The 17,480-nt window shown below is 41.1% G+C and overlaps 1 pseudogene; it reads left to right on the forward strand.

The window, feature by feature from the left end:
• Window positions 1-13,616: 13,616 nt before the first annotated feature.
• Window positions 13,617-15,708, forward strand: LOC149748234 (acireductone dioxygenase pseudogene; annotated as a pseudogene).
• The last annotated feature ends 1,772 nt before the right edge of the window (window positions 15,709-17,480 follow it).

Consider the following 17,480-nt stretch of genomic DNA (forward strand, 5'->3'; position numbering starts at 1 on the left):
ACTCAGAGACACATAGTAATCAAACTGATAAAAATTAAAGACAAAGAAAAAATATTAAAAGCAACATGGGAAAAGCAACAAATAACATACAAGAGAATCCCCATAAGGCTATCAGCTGATTTCTCAGCAGAAACTCTGCAGGCCAGAAGGGAGTGGCATGATATATATAAAGTAATGAAAGGCAAAAACCTACAACCAAGAATACTCTAACCAGCAAGGCTCCCATTCAGATTTGACAGAGAAATCAAAAGCTTTACAGACAAGCAAAAGCTAAGAGAATTTAGCACCACCAAATGAGCTTCACAACAAAACTAAAGGAACTTCTCTAGGTGGGAGAGAGACAAGCAACTTAAAACAACCTTGTGTGTGTGTGTGTGTGTGTGTGTGTGTGTGTGTATAGACTGCTATATCAAAACCTCATGGGAACTGCAAGCCAAAAAGTACAATAGAAACACACACACAAAAGAAAAAGCAGCCCAAACACAATGCTAAATATAGTCATCAAATCACAAGAGAAGAGAACAAAAGAGGAAGGGAAGAAAAAGACCTACAAAAACAAATTCAAAACAATTAAGAAAATGGTAATAAGAATATACATATCAATAATTACCTTAAAAATAAATGGATTAAATGCTCCAACCAAAAGAAATAGACTGGCTGAATGGATACAAAAACAAGACCCATATATATGCTGTCTACAAGAGACCTACTTCAGACGTAGGGACACATACAGACTGAAAGTGAGGGGATGAAAAAAGTTATTCCATGCAAATCGAAATCAAAAGAAAGCTGGAGTAGCAATTCTCATATCAGACAAAATAGATTTTTTTAAATATTTATTTTATTTATTTTTCTATATTTTGGCTGTGTTGGGTCGTAGTTGCGGTACGTGGGATCTTCATTGTGGCATGTGGGATCTTTCGTTGTGGCATGCAGGCTTCTCTCTAGTTGTGGAGCGCAGGCTTCTTTCTAGTTGTGGCATGTGGGTTTTCTCTTTCTAGTTGTGGCACGTGGGCTCCAGAGTGTGTGGGCTCTGTAGTTTGCTGCACATGGCTCTCTAGTTGAGGCGCATGGGCTCAGTAGTTGTGGCACATGGGCTTAGTGGCCCCGCAGCATATGAGATCTTAGCTCCCCAACCAGGTATCGAACCCACATCCCCTACATTGGAAGGCAGATTCTTTACCACTGGACCACCAGGGAAGTCCCCAAAATAGACTTTAAAATAAAGACTGTTGCAAGAGACAAGGGATGGCACTACATGATGATCAAGGGATCAATCCAAGAAGGAGATATAACAATTGTAAAAAATATATGCACCAAACATAGGAGCACCTCAATATATAAGGCAAATGCTAACAGCTATAAAAGGGGAAATCAACAGTAACACAATAATAGTGGGGGACTTTAACACCCCACTTACACCAATGGACAGATCATCCAGACAGAAAATCAGTAAGGAAACACAGGCCTTAAATTATACATTAGACCAGATGGACTTAATTGATATTTTTAGAGCATTCCATTCAAAAGCAGCAGAATACACATTCTTCTCATGTGCACATGGAACATTCTCCAGGATAGGTCACATATTGTGCCAAAAATTAAGCCTCAGTAAATTTTTTTAAAATGTATTTATTTTAATTAAGTTATTTATTATTTTTGGCTGCATGGGGTCCTCGTTGCTGCATGCAGGCTTTCTCTAGTTGCAGCAAGCAGGGGCTACTCTTTGTTGTGGTACGTGGACTCCTTGTTGTGGTGGCTTCTCTTGTTGTGGAGCATGGACTCTAGGTGCACAGCTTCAGTAGTTGTGGCACACAGGCTCAGAAGCTGTGGCCCGTGGGCTCTAGAGCGCAGACTCAGCAGTTGTGGTGCACGGGCTTAGGTGCTCCGCGGCATGTGGGTTCTTCCCAGACCAGGGCTCGAACCCATGTCCCCTGCATTGGCAGGCGGATTCTTAACCACTAGCACCACCATGGAAGCCCACCTCAGTAAATTTAAGAAAATTAAAATTATATCAAACATCTTTTCTGACCACAATGCTATGAGATTATAAATTACTGGGGAAAAGAATGCAAAAACCCAATCACTTGGAGACTAAACAGTATGTTACTAAACTATCAATGGATGACTAAAAAATCTCAAATAAACAAATTAACCTTACACTTAAATCAACTAGAGAAAGGAGAACAAAAAAACCAAAAAGGTAGTAGAAGGAAAGGAATTATAAAGATTAGAACAGTAATAAATGAAATAGAGATGAAGAAAACAATAGCAAAGATCAATGAAACTAAAAGCTGGTTCTTTGAAAAGATAAACAAAATTGATAAACCTTTAGCCAGACTTATCAAGAAAAAAAGAGACAGGACCAAAATCAGTAACATTAGAAATGAAAAAGGAGAAGTTACAATGGACACCACAGAAATACAAAGGATCATAAGAGACTCCTACAACCAACTATACACCAATAAAATGGACAACCTAGAATGAATGGACAAATTCTTAGAAAGGTACAATCTCCCAAGACTGAACCAAAACCAAATAGAAAATATGAGCAGACCAATCACAAGTACTGAAATTAAAACTGTGATTTTAAAACTTCCATCAAACAAAAGTCCAGGACCAGATGGCTTCACAGGCAAATGCTATGAAACATTTAAGAAGAGTCAACACCAATCCTTCTGAAACTATGCCCAAAAATTGCAGAGGAAGAAAAACCCCCAAGCTCATTCTACAAGGCCCCCATCACCCTGATACCAAAACCAGACAAAGATACCACAAAAAAAAGGAAAATTACAGACCAGTATCACTGGTGAATATAGATGCAAAAATCCTCAAAAAAATACTAGCAAACTGAATCCAAAAACACATTAAAGGATCATACGTGATGATCAACTGGGATTTACCCAGGGATGCAAGGATTCTTCAATATATGCAAATCAATCAATATGATACACCATGTTAACAAGTTGAAGAATAAAAATTCTATGATCATCTCAATGGATTCAGAAATAGCTTTTGACAAAATTCAACACCCGTTTATGATAAAAACTCTCCAAAAAGTGGGCATAGAGGGAACCTACCTCAACATAATAAAGGCCATATATGACGAACCCACAGTAAACATCATTCTCAATGGTAAAAAACTGAAAGCATTTCCTCTATGATCAGGAATAAGACAAGGATGTCCACTCTCGCCACTATTATTCAACATAGTTTTGGAAGTCCTAGCCACAGCAATCAGAGAAGAAAGGGAAACAAATGGAATCCAAATTGGAAAAGAAGTAAAATTGTTACTGTTTGCAGATGACATGATACTAGACATAGAAAATCCTAAAGATGATACCAGAAAACTACTAGAGCTCATCAATGAATTTGGTAAAGTTTCAGGACACAAAATTAATACACAGAAATGTCTTGCATACTTATACACTAACAATAAAAGATCAGAAAGAGTAATTAAGGAAACGATCCCATTTACCATCTCATCAAAAAGAATAAAACACCTAGGAATAAACCTACCTAAGGAGGCAAAAGATCTCTACTCAGAAAACAGTAAGATGCTGATAAGAAATCAAAGATGACACAAACAGATGGAAAGATATACCATGTTCTTGGATTGGAAAAATCAATATTGTCAAAAAGACTATACTACCCAAAGCAATCTACAGATTCAATGCAATCCCTATCAAATTACCAAAGGCATCTAGAAGTAGAACACAAAATTTTTCAATAAAACAATTTGTATTGAAACACAAAAGACCCAGAATAGCCAAAGTAATCTTAAGAAAAAAAAAAAAAAATGAAACTGGAGGAATCAGACTCCCTGACCAAACTATACTACAAAGCTACAGTAATCAAAACAGTATGGTACTGGCACAAAAACAGAAGTATAGATCAGTCGAACAGGATAGAAAGTCCAGAGGTAAACCCATGCACCTATGGTCAACTAATCTATGGCAAAGGAGGCAAGGATATACAATGGAGAAAAGACTGTTCCTTCAATTAGTGGTGCTGTGAATACTGAACAGCTACATGTAAAAGAATGAAATTAGAACACTCTGTAACATCATACACAAAAATTAACTCAAAAGGATTAAAGACCTACATGTAAGGACGGATACTATAAAACTCTTAGATGAAACACTGTCTGACATAAATTGCAGCAATATATTTTTTGATCCACCTCCTAAAGTAATGAAAACAGAAACAAAATTAAGCAAATGGGACCTAATTAAACTTAAAAGCTTTTGCAAAGCAAAGGAAACCATAAACAAAACAAATGGGAGAAAATATTTGCAGATAAAGCGACCGACAGGGATTTATCTCCAAAATATACTAACAGCTCATTGAACTCAATATCAAAAACACAAACAAACCAATCAAATAAAGGACAGAAGATCTAAATAGACATTTCTCCAAAGAAGACATACAGATGGCCAAAAAGCACATGAAAAGATGCTCCACATCACTAATTATCAGAGAAATGCAAATCAAAACTGCAATGAGGTATCACCTCACACCAGTCAGAATGGCCATCATCTAAAAATTTACAAACAATAAATGCTGGAGAGGGTGTGGAGAAAAGGGAACCCTCTCACACTGTTGGTGGGAATGTAAATTGGTAAACCATTATGGAGAATCATATGGAGGCTCCTTAAAAAATAGAGCTACCGTATGATCCAGCAATCCCACTCCTGGGTACATATTCAGAGAAAACCATAATTTCTAACAATACATGCACCCCAATGTTGACTGCAGCACTATTTACAATTGCCAAGACATGGGAGCAACCTAAATGTCCATCAACAGATGAATGGATATAGAAGATGTGGTACATATATACAATAGAATACTATTCAGCCATAAAAAGTACCAAATAATGCCATTTGTAGCAACATGGATGGACCTAGAGATTATCATACTAAGTGAAGTAAGTCAGATAGAGAAAGACAAATATCATATGATAGCACTTATTTGTGGAATATAATAAAAATCGACTTGTTTACAAAACAGTAAACATCTCACAGATCTCGAAATCAAACTTATGGTTACCAAAGGGGAAATATAGGGGGAAGTGATCAATTAGGAGATTGGGATTAACATATACACACTACTATAGACAAGATAGATAATTAATAAGGGCCTACTGTATAGCACAGGATGCTCTACTCAGTATTCTGTGATAACCTATATGGGAAAAGAATCTGAAAAAGAATGGAGATATATATATATGTGTGTGTGTGTGTGTGTGTATAACTATACACCTGAAACTAACACATCATAAATCAACTATACTACAAGAAAAAAAAATTTTTTTAATTGGAGAAAAAAATAAAGTAGTTCCTTTTAGGTTTCATATTTTATTATCAAAGGTTTTTTAAGATCAAATAATCACTATTAATTTTCAATAAGGTAGGATTTATGATTTGACTCTATGCCCTTCTGACATTTTTACCCTCCAGAATGAAAAAAAAAAAAAAAAAGGAGAGGCTTCATCTTTTATGTACTTCCACAGGTTTATTTACTTAGAAACTGGCTGATGGAAAACTTCTTGCTTCAGGAACCTAAGGACGAAGTCCACCTACATTTTGCCTGTTCGGATTCATCTGGGACAAGTATTTGGAATTTGTGCATCCTGTGGAATTGTCCTAGGTTCTGATTTCCAGGAAAGCTACAAGGAAGCAAGGTCCTGGCCTCCAGGTGTTTCTCTAGTTCTTGTAGTTGTGTGCGTCCATTCACTTCCAGCCCAGTAGTGCAATCCCCACCTTGCTCCACATAGAAGATGCTCCAGCTCTGATTTACTATCTATTGAAAACCCAAGCTTTGCCCTGAGTCTCTGACACTCTCATGCTTGCAAGCTGCCTTCTAGTTGCTTCAAATGCTGGGCCTGTAAAGACAGATTTACTTGTACTCCTTTTGTACTTTGAGGGGCAAATTTTATGAGCTGAAAGCTGACTGGCAGTCTCCTGTGACTGTTCAATAAGGCAAAGTGCTTGTGAAGTATCACCCCCATGGCTGCGTTCTATCGGCTGATTAGGACTGAAATAGTGCATGTGGAAATGGAGAACCATTGGAAATTCATGGGCCGGCCGAGATCACAGCCCATCATAATTTCTCATGTGAAAATGTGATTTCCCTGCCCCTGTTTCCTCTGGTTACTCTGCTGAGAAGCTTTAAATGAGTTTCCCAGCCTGTGACAAGGGACTTCTGCCATGGCATTGCTTGGGGGGCACAATTCAGAGTAACAAAGACACCAGGTTTCCAGAAACTGAGACTGACCAAGGGATGGCTTTCAGGCTTATGGAATGATGACTCCTAAATGGGGAAAAAGCAGATGTTTCTGAACAGCTTAAGCCACTTCCCGATTTTAATACAGTTTCCACAATCACTTTGTATCTGACAATTGTACCAGATGGAGAGAGCACAGCATGACAGCTGAGTGGGCATTTGAGGCCTAAAGGACATGCCTACCTTCCCAGGACTCTGGATAGTGATTGTAATTGCTTCTATTTTCATATAGGAATTAAGGCATTACTAAACCATTTAAAAAATAAAATTTTTTAAATAAATAATTTCACGTAGCATGAATTATTTTGTTAGCAAATGTAACTTTTCTTGTAGCTTCCTTCCCCTACCCCATAATATCATGGTTTCCTTTTTCTAATCCTAGACTATTTTATGTCCCCTGCAAAGCGTAAATCGTCCCCCTACAGAATTTAATTAGGAGAATTCATTACAGCCACAGGTTTGAGCAATTTACTGGAAAATGTGGACTTTCAAACTGGGGGCCCCACTTTAACACAGTTTAATATAAATAGTAAGGAGAATGGACAAATTGTAATCAATCATTTAAAACTCTTGCTAGGGACATTCAGTCCGAGTAAAGCAGTATATTCTTTTTCACTGGAATTACACCAACCCAGTGTGGTTACATGAACCAGAGCTTATTTGGCAGTTAGGTATTTCTGACTAATAAAAATAGGAAATAAAATGGTTTCTGAATAAAGACATGGAGTTCTCCATCACCCAGGACCCCTGCTCCAATCACTCCTCTTTCTCCCCTTCCCTTCAAAGCACTTAAGGAATCCAAAGAGATATTGTTATTCATTCTTCTCATTTCCCATTTCCTCCACAACCCCCAATTATTGTTTCCTGCCTTCAAACCTTTACTGAAACTGCTTGCGTTAAATTTATTGATGTCTTTCTGTTTGCCAAGGTCAACAGAAGCTTTAACGCCCTTAAGCGATTCCCCTTTCTGACTTCCTTTTTACTCACATGGTCTCCTGTCTGATTTAACTCCATCTCTAGCCATTTCCTCTCTGCCTCTATTCTGTTCCTCTGTCTACCCTTACACACTCTCTCAGCTTTCATTCATCTTCCTTCTTTCTTGGTCTCTACTTCCCCTAAGTCTCCTCATCCTGAATTCAACTACCATTTATACAATGATAATTTTTTAGTCTTTTCTCTGGTTTAGACTTCTAAGATCCAGCCTCTCATTTCTGTCTCCTGAGCTTCCCCACCTGGGTGACTGGCATGGAGATAGTACTACGTGGCCACCCAAACTGTTGATTTCTTTTTCTGTATGTTACCAGCCACATAGTTGCCAGCCTTCTCTGCATTTATGTGGGGCCATGTGATAGGCTTATGGCCAATGGAATATGGGTGGCTTGACACACATCGCTTCCATTTCTGGTCCCTGTGATGCCCTGCATGGTCCTCTAAGCTCCTTCTCTTCCCTGACAATGTTGGAGGATGGTAGGGCATGAGGTCCACCAGCCAGGAACATTCAATCCATGTTTTGCTGAAATGAAGAACACTGTTGTCTTAGACCCCTGAGAATTGGGGTTGTCAGTTACAGCAGTTAGATTGCCCTGGTTATTACGGTGTAATGAAGGTACACCGGTAACTCCCTGGTACCTCCAAAAGGAAACTCAGCTTGTTCCACAAAACAAATTCCCCATCTCAGTAAATGGGACCCCATCTCACCCAAACCAGGAATTTTAAGTCTCCCAGAACTTATCCTCCGACCTTATCCCACATCCAGTCTCTCCCCAGGCCATGTTCACTTGACCTCTTTCACATATCCATGGACTAGACACTCTGGTTCAGCCCCTCGTGGCTCCCAGTGCACACAATTACAACTGTCTCCTAATTGTTCTCTGTTTGTCTCCTCCCATCCTTTCCAGCTGGTTGCCCACACCCTTGGAAGGATGATCTTGTTCTCCATCATCATCTCTTTTTCATCTTAAAAATGAATGACACCAATTTTCTGCTCATAAATGAATATATACATATTTTTTAGAAATTTTGGAAAACTCAGAAAAGTATTAAATAGAAAATAAATGTCAATTACAATTTCATTACCTCAATACAAACACTGTTAAACATTTGGTTCACAGGCTTCCTATGTCATTTTTTATGTGTGTGTTTATAATTATTATCCATAGTATTTTAAACTTAATTTTTATCTTTATCAAAGCAGTACATATATGCATTTTAAAGGCTGCTTACTAATACTACAGGAAGCGGAGCAGAATATATCGACCCAAAATATACCTCTTTGGCATAGAATTATTTTAGGCTAATTATTTTTATGCAACAGAAGACACAGGAGAAGCTCTGAGAACCAAGGAGAAGTTGCCCTTTTGTAAGAGACATTTACATTTATAAGGGGAATTATTATAGGGTGGTCTCAGTCAAGAGCCTAGAAGGGTAAAGAGAAAATTATTTTTCTTCCCTCACATACATATATAGTGAAAAACATCAGCTCCCTGTCTCAGTCCTCTCAACTTCCAACTCCACCCCTCAGAAGAAAATGCTTTCAAATAGTTTAGTGATTTATTCAGGGGTTTTTCTCCATAATTTTAAATGACATTGTTGTACTGCTATTCCTTGATTTCTAAATTATATATGTTATCAACTGACTTTGGTACTATCGAAAATGAAGATTAAGTTTTACATCCACACAAACTTTCTACTTGAAAATAAAATTATGCCACCCTTTTGGTTAAACAATAATGGTATTTACATAATTATTACTCTGCAAATATTACTTAAAATTAAACCTCATATTTCTTTTCCTGTTCAAGTTTATTTTTTCTGGAGTTTAGTAATTGCCTTTATTTATTGTCTTCTTAGTTTTCTCTATCTATCACAAAATATATATTCATATTGTCAAAAGAATCCAATATGCTTTTCCCTACATAAAAACACATTAGACATTCAGTTAAATACATTTTGGGGCATTTTCCCCATGAAAGCTCTCCACATTCATGTTCCAATCTGGACTATATTTTAGTATCCAAAATATATAAATAATGCTTAAAAGTCAAAAAATTTTTTAAATGAGAAAAAATGGGGAAAAAGATGCAAAAGCGCTATTCACAAGTGAGGAAAACAATGGCCATTAAACATGTGCAAGGTGGTTCCATTTCATGGGTACTGGCAAAATTAAAATGCTTGATGATTCTAAGTTTATTAAAAAGTTAAAGTGGTACCTTTTGGGAAAGTGTGTCATAATCTAATGAAGTCGCAGACATGCGTGACATACAACACAGCAGTTCACTACAAGTCACATACCCTAAAGTAACTTTTACTCACATACATGAGTGGATGTGTACACTTATGCATTTTGCAGCATTGTTCTTAAAGGCTCCTGAGGGCAATAGTTCTGATGTACATCAAGAGGACAATGGAGCTTCCCTGGTGGCTCAGTGGTTGAGAGTCCGCCTGCCGATGCAGGGGACACGGGTTCGTGTCCCGGTCTGGGAAGATCCCACATGCTGCAGAGCGGCTGGGCCAGTGACCATGGCCACTGAGCCTGCGCGTCTGGAGCCTGTGCTCCGCAACGGGAGAGGCCACAGCAGTGAGAGGCCTGCGTACCGCAAAAAAAAAAAGAGGACAATGGATACATGAATTATCATGTATTCATGCAGTGGGCTGCAGTACTGCAGTAAGATTATCAAAGTGCTTATCTATATGGATGAATCTCATATAACAGATGCCAGGAAATGATAAAACGTCAGTTTCAATATACTAATTATTCCTGGAAGAAAGTGTTGGGGAAGTGATGGGGTAGGAATACACAGAGGACTATAACCATATTAACATTTTCTTCTGAAATTAGCATGGTGACTACTTTATACTATTTATTCCTCTTTATCTGAAATGTTTCATAATACATGAAAAAACTGGAGTCAAATACATTGTAGGACAGCATATTTGTTTTGACTTCTGAGTATGTAGAAATTGGATGATTCATAAGTTGTAGGGTCCCCATTGAATGATTTTCCAGAAACAGGATCATAAAAATAATGTTATTTGACAGAACAGAAAGGAAAGGGCTTGATTTTTTTCCTTCTCTCTAAACTTCTCTTAGAGATTAGAGGTGCTGCGTTTGAATGGTATTTTGGGACTGAGTCTCCTGGCTAATGGGCAATTTCATTTTGACTCAAGGGAACTTTATGCCTAAAAGTACATGAAACAGCAATTAAATACTTGACTAGAAAAATGAGCTTTGAATATGTTATTCTGTCATTATAACTGGGAAATACCTTCAGAACATTTCAGCCTTCTGTGACACCAAATCTTGCAGACTTGTATGGAAATGCTGAAAGCTTTTCCAGATTTGCACCCACTTTAATGTTGTAGGAGTTTGACTTGCTAATTAAGCTAAGGTACTCTGCCAGTGATGTTTATTAACATAATTTCTAATTCAGTCCTGATTTTTCTGCATGTGTTTCATTTTGGATTGAACACATCTCTGCCTTGGACTGTCAATATTTCCACTGTGATGATAGAAGAAGGACAACAGGCACACAAGATTAAAAGGAGTATGTCAAGCTCCAGATCTCATCACAATGCTAGGGGGTCCTGTGTGTTACTCTGTCCACCATTAAAAGGGATTCTATGCAGTTCTGCAGTGAAAGCAATGTGCTGAAATTAGAGGTCTTGAATTCACTCCAGGTTTTACTAACTCACTGTCTTGTGGTAAGCAACCCCAAATCTCTTGGCTTTACATACTAAACTGCTAAAAGATTTACAGCACTCACAAAAGTAGAGTAAGTCTTACTAGATGTTTAGAAATTTCTACTAATAAGTTGCCTTTCTTCCAAAGCATTCCAGATTCTAAAACTAATTAGGTGCTGTCTACTTATTAAGTGCTAGATGATGAATGTTTTTACTGAGTTTTGAAATTCTGGGGAAAGAATTGTGAGGCATAATCATTGTTGGCAGTGAACCGTACACACGATGAATAGCATGATAAAAGCTTCAAGTCATTACTGTAGCAGATTTTTAGCTAATTCACTGGAGGGACTGGAAACAGGTACTGTCTACAACCAACATAAAGAAACACTGATACATCTGAACTTTCAGGATGGATCTCCAGGATGTCACGTGAGTTGTGACTAAGGAGAACGATAAGTTTCTTTATTAGCTAATTTGTATCTAGAAAAGCCAATTTCCAGAACCATAGTTAGTCTGCCCTAGAAATATTCTAGTGACTCAGGAAGACGCATAAAATCTTCCCTTTGGTAAAGAAAAGAATGGTTAAGGACTTGGAAAAGAATGAAGCTGCACCCAGATTTCAAAGCATCACTCCCCAACATTTTTAGAGCTATTACCTAAATTCTGTAGACAGTGCCAGGGCACTGAGGCAACAGTCCTGGGGGCCTCCTCTACAGGCAGCTTCCATAGCAAGATGCATGAGCTCTCACCCTGATCATGCTGGTACCCACCGCCCACCCCCCCCGAAAACTATGAACTTTGTTTTAGAGACATTTTTCTCTTTCTTATGTCTAGATGGGTTAACTACAGCCTACCTTGCCAATTATAGGAAGCAACTTAAGAGCACTAGAAAAAATAATGCATTTCAGTGATTGACTATAGCTGCTAGGTAAACCAGAAAATGCTTACCCTTTACACTTAGAAATGTTTTCATATTCTGCTGATCCCAAAGTCAGAGGCCAAAGACCCATTTTTTACAGCAGTTTTTCCAGATAAAGGTATATTTGTGGGGTTTTTTTTCAAAGTGGCTTCTGTATGCTAAGAACCATCTAGGGCTCTCCAAGTCTTAGGTTCATCTTTTAAAACATTAAGGAGTGGAAAATCCAGAAAATCTGAAGAAGTCTTGTTTGAGACCTGTGTTATTTTGATTCCAATGAATGAAAGTCAATTTTATATGGCTTAAGTGCAAAGGGAGGGATATAGTTGGGTTAAAATCAAGCTGTAGGCAGAGAAAGGATGTAACTGAGCTCAGAAATATCTAAAACTGGGAACTTGAAAGCCAACAGGCCTTTCACTCTGCCTCTCATTTTAGCTCTTCTTTGAGTCCCAATTTCATTTTCTCTCCTTTTCGGCCACACTGCTACACTGCTGACTTATGTCTAATTCCTAATTAAAAAAAAAAAAAAACACCTAATAGATCCAAGGGAGGGGATTTGATATGGTTAGGGTGAGAAGGAAGATGAGAAGAGTAAGAAAAGCCAGCACTCCCATGAGAATCCGATAGTTACCGTACAGAGAATGAGTGCTGTTCTCAGAAGAAATAGGGTTTGGAGCAGACAAAACAAGAGGTGTCCACCGTGAAATCTCATTGAATCCTTTAACATTTGCAATGTGTAGGTGATAAAACAGATTTAGAGCAGGGCAGTGATTTGTTCAAGGTCATGCAACTCCTAAGTGGAGGAACTATGACTTGAATCTGGACTTTATCTCCCAACCCCTTCTCTTCTCTAATATATATGATTTAATCTACTGGTTGGCAGCATATGTATGTTGGTGTATGTCAGATGACACTGTGATATCTGTAAGATTTGGGAGCAGGACACAGGGAAGTTCTCTGTGCTCTCAGTTTTGGGATTTGCCTCAAGTAGCCTATGAGCAATGCCGGTGAGTCATTCCTTCTCTAAGGTGTGGGCTGTGTTAGGCTTTTGAATTACAGAAAGGAGAAAAAGAAATGGTATGACTAATTAACCAATAATTATAAAACATTAAATGTGCAAAAAGGAAACCTACCTGATGAGGCCATGAGAGAATTGTATAATAGAGGGTTGTGTTTGTTTTAATGAATGGGGATATGCATTTATGGAAGTTTTCCTTGTGGAAGATTCTAAGGTTATTTAAGTCAGAAATTGGTTAATTCTGAGAGTCAGTTCCTAAATGTGTGTACATGCTCTTGGTTTTCTTTCTGGGAGTCATCTAATTTGGGGACTCATACTCTGAAGTGTGCGAAAGTTGAATTAATTTCAGAGGAAATACGTTCATTAAAGGCCAATGAATGTCAGTTCACTGTACCAGCTAGCTACTGCTGTGTGACAAATCAATTCAATGATTTAAAACAACATGTGCAGGCTTCCCTGGTGGCGCAGTGGTTGAGAGTCCACCTGCCGATGCAGGGGACACGGGTTCGTGCCCCGGTCCGGGAAGATCCCACGTGCCGCGGAGCGGCTGGGCCCGTGAGCCATGGCCGCTGAGCTTGCGCGTCCGGAGCCTGTGCTCCACAACGGGAGAGGCCACAACAGTGAGAGGCCCGCGTACCGCAAAAAAAAAAAAAAAAAAAAAAGTACGTGCATCCTGATTGGTGGGGTTTTGCTGATTTGCACTGCCCTTGATTGTATAGGGATGTTTCAAGCAAAGGATGCAGCTGGGCTTGGCTTCTTACTGCCACTTGGCTCAGACTGCTTTATGTGTATTCATCTTGGGGCCCAAGCTGAGGGGACAGCAGCCACAGAAGGGAACCTCTGCTCATGACACAGGTGGAGATGTGAGAGAACATGCCCAATCATGTAAGCAAGTTTTAATCTTTTGGTTGTGTCATGTTTGCTGGCATCCATTGGCAGAAAAATGGCCAAGCTCAAAATCAAAGTGTGAAGAAGAATGTCCCTCTCATGGAGATGGTGTGGGGTGGAGTGAGTGAATAGTTCTAGACAATAATCCAATCCACCATAGAGTCCAGAGCTAAAAGTTTATTTTTATAAAGTATATTTTAAAAGTGCATTCCCAGGGCTTCCCTGGTGGCACAGTGGTTAAGAATCCACCTGCCAATGCAGGGGACACGGGTTTGATCCCTGGCCCAGGAAGATCCCACATGCAATGGAGCAACTAAGCCCTGCACCACAACTACTGAGCCTGCACTCGAGAGCCCACCAGGCACAACTACTGAAGCCCGTGCACCTAGAGCCGGTGCTCCGCAACAAGAGAAGCCACCACAATTAGAAGCCCATGCACGGCAACAAAGAGTAGCCCCCGCTCGCCGCAACTAGAGAGAGACTGCACACAGCAACGAAGACCCAAGGTAGACAAAAAAAAAAAAAAAAAAGTGCGTTCCCAGGTGATTCTAAAGGAGAAGCACCACATATTGTGAGAAGGTGTTGACTTTTAAGAGTGGTGAGCAGACCGGCCGGAGCAGGTCCGGGGTCAGGCGGCGGTGCCCCTGGGCCCAGCCATGGTGCAGGCCTGGTACACGGAGAAGTCGGGCGACGACCCGCAGTGGCCCCACCACGGGGACCCCGGGTGCCCGGTCGCCCTGGAGCAGCTGCGCGGGCTCGGGGTCCTTTACTGGAAGCTGGATGCTGACAAATATGAGAATGATCCAGAATTAGAAAAGATCCGAAAAGAGAGAAACTACTCCTGGATGGACATAATAACCATATGCAAAGACAAACTACCAAATTACGAAGAAAAGATTAAGATGTTTTATGAGGAGTATTTACACCTGGATGACGAGATTCGCTACATCCTGGACGGCAGTGGGTACTTCGATGTGAGGGATAAAGAGGACAGTTACAATCAAGACTTTAAATTTTAGGGGGAGTTGGGAAGATGGCGGAAGAGTAAGACGTGGAGATCGCCTTCCTCCCCACGGATACACCAGAAATACATCTACACGTGGAACAACTCCTACAGAACACCTACTGAAGGCTGGCAGAAGACCTCAGACCTCCCAAAAGGCAAGAAACTCCCCACGTACCTGGGTAGGGCAAAAGAAAAAAAGAAAAAACAGAGACAAAAGAATAAGGACGGAACCTGCACCAGTGGGAGGGAGCTGTGAAGGAGGAAAAGTTTCCACACACTAGGAAGCCCCTTCGCGGGCGGAGACTGCGGGAGGCGGAGGGGGGAGCTTCGGTACCGCGGAGGAGAGCACAGCAACAGGGCGCGGAGGGCAAGGCGGGGAGATTCCCGCACAGAGGATCGGTGCCGACCGGCACTCACCAGCCCGAGAGGCTTGTCTGCTCACCCGCCGGGGCGGGCGGGGCTGCGAGCTGGGGCTCGGGTTTCGGTTTTGGACTGAGCGCAGGGAGAGGACTGGGGTTGGCGGCTTGAACATAGCCTGAAGGGGTTAGTGCACCACGACTAGCCGGGAGGGAGTTCGGGGAAAAGCCTGCACCTGCCGAAGAGGCAAGAGACTTTTTCTTCCCTCTTTGTTTCCTGGTGCGCGAGGAGAGGGGTTTAAGAGTGCTGCTTAAAGGAACTCCAGAGACGGGCGCGAGCCGCGGCTAAAAGCGCGAACCCCAGAGACGGGCGCGAGCCGCGGCTGAAAGCGCGAACCCCAGAGACGGGCGCGAGCCGCGGCTAAAAGCGCGGACCCCAGAGACGGGCGGGAGACGCTAAGGCTGCTGCTGCCGCCACCAAGGGGCCTGTGTGCGAGCACAGGTCACTCTCCACACCCCTCTTCCGCGGAGCCTGTGCAGCCCGCCCCTGCCAGGTTCCCGGGAACCAGGGACAACTTCCCCGGGAGAACGCACGGCGGACCTCAGGCTGGTGCAACGTCACGCCGGCCTCTGCCCCAACGTCACGCCGCCTCTGACGCCGCAGGCCCGCCCCGCACACAGTGCCCCTCCTTCCGCCCCCCACCCCCGGCCTGAGTGAGCCAGAGCCCCCTAATCAGCGGCTCCTTTAACCCTGTCTTGTCTGAGCAAAAAACAGACGCCCTCCAGCGACCTACACGCAGAGGCAGGGCCAAATCCAAAGCTGAGCTCCTGTGAGCTGTGAGAACAAAGAAGAGAAAGGGAAATCTCTCCCAGCAGCCTCAGAAGCAGCGGATTAAAGCTCCACAATCAACTTGATATACCCTGCATCTATGGAATACCTGAATAGACAAGGAATGATCCCAAATTGAAGAGGTGGAATTTAGGAGCGAGATCTATGATTTTTTTTCCCTTTTCCTCTTTTTGTGAATGTGTACGTGTATGCTTCTGTGTGAGATCTTGTCTGTATACTCTTGCTTCCACCATTTGTCCTAGGGCTCTATCCGTCCATGGTTTTTTAAAAAAAATTTTTTTTCTCAATAATTAATTTTATTTGTAATAACTTTATTATACTTTACCTTCGTTCTTTCTTTCTTTCTTTCCTTCCTTCCCTCCTTTAGACAACGAATCACCCCAAATTGAGGAGGTGGTCTCTGAGAGCAAGATTTATGATTTTTCCCCCTTTACCTCTTTTTGTGAAGGTGTATGTGTATGCTTCTGTGTAAGATTTTCTCTGTATAGCTTTGCTTCCAACATTTGTCCTAAGGTTCTATCCGTCCCTTTTCTTTTTTCTAAATATTTTTTAATTCAATAACTATATTATACTTTATTTTATTTTTACTGTATCTTCTTTCTTTCTGTCTTTTTTCCTTCTTTCCCTCCTTCCTTCCTTCCTTCCTCCCTCCCTCCCTCCCTCCTGTCTTTCCTTCTTTGCTTCTTCCTTCCTTCCTTCCTTTCCTCCTTTCCTTCTTTCTTTCCTCATACTTCTACTAATTCTCTCTACTTTTTCTCCCTTTTATTCTGAGCCGTGTGGATGAAAGGCTCTTGGTGCTCCAGCCAGGAGTCAGGGCTCTGCCTCTGAGGTAGGAGAGCCAACTTCAGGACACTGGTCAACAAGAGACCTCCCAGCTCCACATAATATTAAACGGCGGAAATCTCCCAGTGACCTCCATCTTAACACCAGCACCCAGCTTCACTCAACGACCAGCAATCCACAGTGCTAGACAACCTATGCCAAACAACTAGCAAAACAGGAACACAACCCCACCCATTAGCAGAGAGGCTGCCTAAAATCATAATAAGGCCACAGACACCCCAAAACACACCACCAGACGTGAACCTGCCCACTAAAGAGACAAGATCCAGCCTCATCCACCACAACACAGGCACTAGTCCCCTCCACCAGGAAGCCTACACAACCCACTGAAACAACCTTAGCCACTGGAGACAGACATCAAAAACAACGGGAACTACGAACGTGCAGCCTGCAAAAAGGAGACCCCAAACACAGTAAGATAAGCAAAATGAGAAGACAGAAAAACACACAGCAGATGAAGGAGCAAGGTAAAAATGCATCAGACCTAACAAATGAAGAGGAAATAGGCAGTCTACCTGAAAAAGAATTCAGAATAATGATAGTAAGGATGATCCGAAATCTTGGAAGTAGAATGGACAAAATGCAAGAAACAGTTAACAAGGACCTAGAAGAAATAAAGATGAAACAAGCAACGA

Source organism: Delphinapterus leucas, chromosome 10 (genome assembly GCF_059928025.1).
Source record: "Delphinapterus leucas isolate spDelLeu-1000000601 "Yukka" chromosome 10, BTC_Dleu_Yukka2, whole genome shotgun sequence".
In the NCBI taxonomy this organism is placed as follows: domain Eukaryota; kingdom Metazoa; phylum Chordata; class Mammalia; order Artiodactyla; family Monodontidae; genus Delphinapterus; species Delphinapterus leucas.